We start from the raw sequence: 8,531 nt of genomic DNA, 5'->3' as shown, positions 1-8,531 counted from the left end.
CCGAGCGGTCGGGTAGGCTGTATGGAGTGTTTATCCGACTGGATAAATATATATATAATTATGTCCCCCCTCACTTCTGAAACCAAAGTTGCGCCTCTGCTATGAGGACTAATACAGGGTTTGTAAGGGCTGGGCTTGACCCCATTGCTTACCCCAAGACTCTACCTGGTTGAATAGTATCTACTGTCCTGTTTCAGGTAGGCATGCTATGCATGTTGGAGCAAAAACCAAGCCATGAGGTTGAAGAGTTGTCCATCGTGCTCCGAGACAGGATTGTGTCGAGGCACAGATCTTGAGAAGGAGCACTCCACCAATCATGCAATTATGTTATTAGTGTGGCCAGACAGAAGCCACTCCTCACTAAAAGGCACATGACAGCCTGCTTGGAGTTTGCCAAAAGGCACCTAAAGACTCTCAGATCATGATAAACAAGATTCTCTGGTCTGATGAAGATTGAACTCTGTGGCCTGAATGCCAAGTGTCACATCTGGAGGAAACCTGGCACCATCCCTACAGTGAAGCATGGTGGTGGCAGCATCATGCCGTGGGGATGTTTTTCAGTGGCAGGGACTGGGAGACTAGTCAGGATCGAGGGAAAGATGAACGGAGCAAAGTACAGAGAGATCCTTGATGAAAACCTGTAAGGTCAACTTGGTTGAAGGCTTTGGCAAACTCTGCTATTATTATAGTGCATATATAATGGTCTTACTTGCATTAGTGGATTTTATTTCATGTCTAGGAGGCTGACCAAGACATTTGTCTTCAACCTGCCCTTTTGACATCCAAGCTGTCTTGGGTCAAACTTGTGGCCGATGTCTTCCAGCATCCAATCGGTGGCAAATCGGTCAGCAACCTTAACTCCAGTATTCCAGAATTGTTCCAGTGTTCTACAGCTGTAATGCCGGTAGAACCATTCAGACTGGGTTGATGATGATGGTCCTTTAGATGTTGATGTACTGAACGAACAGCACCACCAGCAGGTAGAGGAAGAGCAGGAACTCCAACAGCAAGGCTGCTGTCCAATGAGAGGTCAGGGCTCCGGGAGTGACGGACAGGTTCTGACGTGATGAGGGCAGAGAATGGCAGTTCCTGCTCCTAGATGGAGTGGGACATACAGGCAGTGGGATTAGTGTCAATGTGTTTTGGGGTGCATTGTGAATAAGCCTAAGTGTCTGTAGCCTGGTCATAGATTAGGGATCTTGCCAACTCCATTGCTGTCATTGCCAAGCCAAAACATTTAGCATCACCATGAGGGAAAAAGAGTTGCCATGAGGGCACAAACAGACTGGGACTCAGGGTCTGCAGCAGCGAGGAATGTGTACGTGCGTGAATGTGAGGGAGAGAGAGAGCATGTTGTGGCGAGAGCATGTTGTGGCGAGCACAGAACAGTGGAAGATATCTCTCCTCCTCTGTGTGTGCCATACCTTCTTGCATCTCAGGGGAAATATTTCAGACAAGATATTCAATCTCTAATCCCCCTCAGTCACATCAATGATTTATCTGACTAACCTAACCTCTATTATCTTAGAGAAGTTGGGAGAGAAGATTTACAGGCAGGTATCTTGCATCACAGTGAGGATGGGAAGAAAGAAGATATGGCCGTCTTATGGTAGTTGCAGACTGATAGTCAAAAGGTGTCTGATCAAATAGGCTTACATATTTCATTTCCCATGCAGCCTTGTGTACATAACTAAAGTATGTGTGTGCGTGATGTTAAGCCTGCTTGTTATAGTATAGTACTGTACACTGTCCGTGTGTGTGTGTCTTTCTCTGTGTCGTCCCTCTTATCCATTCCTCACCTGTTCCTGGGTCCGTTGCCATTGCCAAGGCTGCCACCTACCAGTGTCTGATGGGAGGGCAGAGCAGAGTGGCTCAGCTGCTATCTACACAGCCCGCTCCGGCCCCGGGCATGGCCTGGCATGGGCACCACCACAACACCCACAGCCACTCCTCCAGTGCAGACTCCTCCGGCCTCTGGCTCTCCGCCTAGATCAGCACCCAACCCCCAGAGACCACAAGCACCACCTCGCAGCCAGGCCACTGGGGAAATATGAACGGAAGACGGCATCGTCAATACAACAACAACAGGCCACTACAGACGGACAGAGAAGAAGTCGAATAAAGGACAGGGTAATGTTCAGAAGGCACAACAAAGAAGAAAGCAAAGTGAAACAGGAGGCAGAATACCATCTGAACTTCAATGCTTGTTTTGTTATGGTGTGTGTGTAACAGGGTTATATTGGTGATTCCCCTTGCCACTTTATTGTTAAGCCAATGGGTTTTTGGTTTGAGTTTGTCTTGCCTTCACCTACTCAACATGGCATCTTATTGGCCGGTTTGCGTAGCTTGCTTACGAGAGGGGATGTTCCAGTTAGAATCGTCCCAGTGAACAAGCACCAAACCAGCGGTAAGTTGTTGGTTGCAAAGCACTGTACATCAAAAGTGATTTTTATACTCCCAAGTGATGATTTAAATGTACAATTTATATCAAATTGTTTGTAAATATTATTCGAACATCACACATAAGATGCAGCGGTTTTTGGAGAATATTTGTTGTGCATTTTGTTGTAAAGAATTCCCGCCAGTACTAGCTAGCAACTTACTGTGTCTGGTGGGGGTTCATATATTTTGTACAGTGCGTGAGTGCAGAGTTGGATGGTGAGACGTGCATTGCATGACGTGCAATTTTGTGCCATTCCTAACAGGTACATTGTTAAAGATATTATATTATATTGTATATTGTAATTGTGTAATTGTATTATTTTGGTAACTACCCCAGTGAACAAGCACCAAACCACCGTGCGTGAGTGCAGAGTTGGATGGTGAGACGTACATTGCATGACGTGCAATTTTGTGCCATTCCTTACAGAATAAAGCTACATGTTGGAGTTCCTTGTCGATGACTGATTGTACACAACGCAAGACGAGTACTGTTACAGTGGTGCCGTGACCGTTCTTCTGGATCGGATCATCCTTCACTGGATTTCCATCTCAGAACTTCGCCGTGGTTGCGAAGAATCAGATAAGACGTTGCTGGTGCAGTTTATGGCGATATCGCATTTCGCCACAAGAGGGCGCCACTAGAACGTTTTATTATCGAAATTGATGATTTCAAAGATAAATGATAACTTTTGTGTTACTTTTTTATTTGCAATTCTAATGTATATCTGATATAAGTAGGGTGAGTTTTACCAGTGTACTAGATATAGGTTCGATTTTGACGTGAGGTTTAAAATATATATATATATATATATATATATATATATATATACACACACATATACACACATGTTTTGCTATTTACATTTTTATTAGGGTGTTGATTTCCCATTGTTAAAATGGAAGGTGTTGGGAGAGGTAGGGGTTTCCTGTCATTTAATCTGTCACCATCTGTTGGTAGGGGTTCAGCCAAAATTCCAGTTACTTCTACACCTATGCCCAAACTGGAGGGTTTTGATGATAGTTTATCCATGGACACGCCCAAGGATGTGTGTGAAAGAGTTTTGCCAAATACAGGGAGTGGGGAAGTCTCCATGGATTTCATAGCAGACATAGTACAGCAGATTGGGGAGAACATTGCCTCCTGTTTGGAGTCAAAGGCAATTGTTGGACATGTTGGGGACAATGTTATGGGGAGTGTATGCAGCTCGAGGGGTATGGATGTGTCAGGCTTGAACCTGGTATTGAAGTCTGATATCAGGGAACCGGTGTACTTTCGGGGGGATGGCTCTGAAAAGTGCACAGTGCATGAGTGGGAGGATATGGTAATGGTTTACATGCGTAAGAGGGGCGTGTCTGTGATGGACCAAGCAGTTGAGGTTATTGGCAGGCTTATGGGAAGGGCCCGCGATGTTGTTAAAGTTGGCATACGCAGCAATCCCTCCATTGATTTATCTAAAGGCCAGAGTCCCATCTTTGACACACTGAAACAACATTTTAGTGACACTGTTTTTTCAAGCATGCCCCTTGCTGACTTTTATGCCACATTACCTCTGACTGATGAACAACCATTTGAATATTGGCTCAGACTGAACAGGGCTATGGAGGTTGCTGAAGATTGTCTAAAGAGACAGGAAAAAAGTGTTGAAGACCCATCTCGTGAGCTCACAGTCATGTTCATCAGACATTGCCCTAATGCTGAACTGTCGTTATCTTTAAGTGCAAGCCATTACAGCAGTGGACTGCTGCAGATGTTCATGAGAGGCTGGATGAATACAGGAGGGAGCGGAGGTACTCTCACTTATCGAAGTTGACCCCAGCCATCGCAACAATGAAGCAGGAAGTTGGTGCTGTCATGCCGATCACCATGCCTGCTGTGAGAACCCACATGGAAGTACCCAATACATTGCCTTACCCAGCCCAGACTATTCAGGGCTCAGCTGAGCCGATGGAACGTATCCTTGCATTGCTGGAGCGTGTGCTGGAGCAGAGGCCACAACAGTCTGACCATAAGTTCCAAAAAGGGAATAGGAGCAAATTGAAGTCTAATGGGCCATGTAACATGTGCGGGGATGCGGGACATGATACTTACTTTCACTGCAGGGCCAATCACCTCTGCTTTCTTTGTCATGTAGCTGGCCACGCACGCTCTCAGTGCCCCAAGGCCGCAGCTCTGAGCACAGCTGGTGGTCCCTACAGTAACTACTGCTCAGCTCCCGGAAAACTAGTAGGCCTGCATGTAGAAGGGGAGAGTGTTGGGCCTTTTGTAGAGTCCCCATCAGTGAGAGTTGTTGATTTGGAGTCTGTATATAAAAGTGTTTGTGACGAAATGGAGACTGAGAAGAGTATCATAATGCAGAACACACAGAGACTTTCCCCGTATGATGATTTATTCTATGCCAAGGTGTTAATAGGAGGAGAAGTGGAAGTGAGAGCTATGCTTGACAGTGGATCCATGGCTTGTACCTTGAGCTCTAGGGTCTTACCTGAACTGTTGCATGCAGGAGTGTTGAAAAGTCCATCATTGAGTCCTACAGAGGTAGTCTTGGTTGGTTGTGGTGGGTTGAAGACGAGGCCTTTGGGAGTATGTGAGATGGAGATGGAGGTGTACGGATGTAGAGTTGCTGTGCCTACACTGGTGGTTGAAGGCCAGAGTGATGACCTCATCTTGGGCAGCAATCTCCTAAAGCACTTGATTCGCCACCTGAAGACGGATGGAGATCTCTGGAAGAGGGTTTATACTCCTGTGTGTGACGGGGGTGAGGAGAGCAAGCTAATCAATATGATGGCTAATGTGGAGAGATGGAGAGACAGTGAAGTACCTGACAAAGTTGGAACTGTGAGACTAACGGGCTGTGACTCTGGAGCCTATGCAGGAGCACTTAGTCTGGGGCAGACTACGAAACACTCAGAATCTATCAGCTGGCAGTGCTGTTGTCATTGAGCCCAGCAGTTCAAGGTCAACACCAAGGTCAATACTGGTAGGGAGGACAGTAGCTCTATTGCGGGGGGATGGGTGGCTCCCTGTTAGAGTGATAAACCCTTCTCAGAAGACAGTGACATTGAGACGAAACGCCACTCTAGCCGATGTCTTTCCTTACATGGCTCTAGAGGACTTTGACTGTTCGTGTGTGAATGATGGTTCATCAGCAGCTTTACAGCAGCAAGTGCAGAGAACGGCTGATATACTCACTGACTGCCAAGATGACTTGACACTGACTGACGGTTCCAGCCAACTTCACGATACTGACGGACCTGACAGTTCAAGCGATCCTGAGGTCTTACGTGACTTAGGGTTGACTGATATTGATGTCTCCTCCTGTCAAGCGTCTCCTGCTGGTTAGAAGAAACTCATCCAGCTCATAGCTGAGTACCAGTCTATTTTTTCCAGGCACAAGTTGGATTGTGGAAAAGCTTCCGGATGTCTTCACCGCATTCAACTGAGTGATGAGAAACCCTTTCGGATGCCCTACCGACGCCTTTCACCAAATAATTATGAGAAGCTCAAACAAGCATTGAATGAGATGGAAGAACGTGATATCATAAAGAAGTCTAGTAGTGAGTTCGCCTCTCCCCTTGTCCTTGTATGGAAGAAGTCTGGAGACCTGAGACTCTGTACTGATTTTCGTTTGCTCAATGCTCGCACCATCAAAGACGCCCACCCACTCCCTCACCAGGCTGACGCGCTGGCTGTGTTAGGTGGAAATGCCTTTTTCTCGACAATGGACCTTACCTCTGGCTACTACAATGTGGAAGTGCATGAGGATGACCGGAGATTCACAGCTTTTACGTCGCCATTTGGATTGTACGAATACAATCGAATGCCACAGGGGTTATGTAATAGTCCTGCAACCTTTATGAGGATGATGCTAAACATCTTTGGGGATCAGAACTTTCTTAGCCTGCTGTGTTACCTTGACGATGTCTTGGTCTATGCGCCCACTGAAGATCTGGCTATACAGCGCCTGGAAATGGTTTTTGAGCGTCTCAAGGCTCACAACCTGAAGTTGGCGCCAAAAAAGTGTAACTTTCTGCAGAGGTCTGTGAAGTTTCTGGGGCATATCATTAGTGCGGATGGTGTAGCTACAGACCCTGAGAAGGTGAGGGCCATTACAGGAGTAACAGAAGCTGATCTGATGAAAGATGGCACTGACATTCCATCTCAGAAGAAATTGAGGTCATTCCTTGGGATGGTGGTGTATTATCAACAGTTCATTGAAGGTTGCTCGACCATTGCAAAGCCTCTCTTTGGATTGACTACTGGACACAAGGCTCCACGCTGGAAAAAGAAGCGAAGCTCACCTGTCAGGAAGTTGACGGCTGCCGACTGGACAACAGAATGCAGACAGGCCTTATTCCAGCTAAAGCAAGCCTTACTGGACCAGGTTTTGTTGGCCCACCCCAACTTCGAAAAACCCTTTCTACTCTCGGTGGATGCATCCAGCAATGGCTTAGGTGCTGTGCTATCTCAGGTGCAGGAACCGGGAGCTACAGCGAGACCTATAGCCTTCGCGAGCAAGTCCCTCAGTTATGCACAGTCGAGGTATCCTGCGCACAGGCTCGAGTTCTTTGCCATGAAATGGGCTATCTGTGACAAGTTCCACCACTGGCTACGGGGACAGCAGTTCACGGTATAGACGGATAATAATCCCTTGACATACATTCTGACCAAAGCAAAGCTTGATGCTTGTGAACAGAGATGGGTCGCCAAGCTGGCACCGTACGAGTTTGACATTAAGTACATCTCTGGAAAAATGAATGTTGTTGCAGATGCTTTGAGCAGAGAGCCCTTCGTACGACCCAGTGCACTCCATCGCCTGACAAGGGTCCTGTACGAGACCTTACTAGCTGAAGCCGACGCTGTGCGCACAGACAGAGTGCAAGATGTGTTTCGCTGGTCCAGCCACCCCTTTGACAAAGCCTCTGACTCCAACGAAGTGGTCATTAGCTGTCAGGCTACTGTTGACCCCCCATCTGGTGCTTTATCAAGACATGAAGTTGCAGCTGTTCTTCATTCACACAGGTGCTGGGTGGGTGAAGTGGGCTCACATGCACTGCTGTTGCCACAGCTCCCACAGGCTGTTATGCCATCAGAGCAGACCGATGTCGATGTTCTGCCACACGACCTACTGATGAGTAAGCAGCGTGATGACAACGTGATCAGCAAAGTCATCTTCTTTGTGGAGAGGGGGAGAAGACCATCCCGGAGAGAGCGTGCCCATGAGAGTGTTGAGGTTTTGTGTCTTCTCAGAAGTTGGGACAAGTTGACCATGAAGATGGGTGTACTGTATCGTGTTCTGAAGAATGTGGTTACAAAGAGGAAAATGTATCTGTATGTGGTTCCAGCCTCCATGAAAGCAATGGTGTTGAAGGGTGTCCATGATGAAGCTGGCCACCAGGGCCAACAGAGAACAGTCTACCTGACAAGACAGAGGTTCTTCTGGCATGGCCTGGAGAGGGAGGTAAAAGCTTATGTGAAGTGCTGCAGGAGCGTGGTGAGCAAGACTCCTGATCCGGAAGCAAGAGCTCCTCTTGAGAGCATAATAACAACTGAGCCTCTTGAACTAGTGTGCATAGACTTCTGGTCTGCAGAAGATTCTTCAAACAAATCCTTGGATGTGCTCGTTGTTACTGACCACTTTACCAAATTGGCTCATGCCTTCTTGTGTCCGAACCAGTCTGCTAAGTCAGTAGCTCATCAGTTGTGGAACAACTATTTCTGTGTCTACGGGATGCCTCGCCGTATACACTCAGACCGGGGAGCCAACTTTGAGAGCTCTTTAATAGCCGAACTGTTGAGTGTTGCAGGCGTTCAGAAGTCTCACACCACGCCGTACCATCCGATGGGGAACGGGTCCTGCGAAAGGATGAATAGGACTTTGGGAAACATGATCCGGGCCCTGCCAACGAGAGCAAAGCACAGATGGCCTCAGGCGCTGAAGTCCCTTACGTTTGCATACAATTGTACAATCCACGAGACCACAGGCTTTGCCCCTTTCCTGCTAATGTTTGGGAGGACGCCAAGACTGCCTGTTGACATAGTCTTTGGCTCTGTCATAGAGAACCCAGAAGTTGTCGACTATGACCAGTTT

Source organism: Oncorhynchus tshawytscha, linkage group LG10 (assembly GCF_018296145.1).
Source record: "Oncorhynchus tshawytscha isolate Ot180627B linkage group LG10, Otsh_v2.0, whole genome shotgun sequence".
Lineage (NCBI taxonomy): Eukaryota > Metazoa > Chordata > Actinopteri > Salmoniformes > Salmonidae > Oncorhynchus > Oncorhynchus tshawytscha.
The sequence above is the reverse complement of the archived record's forward strand: the minus strand, read 5'-3'. Positions refer to the sequence as shown.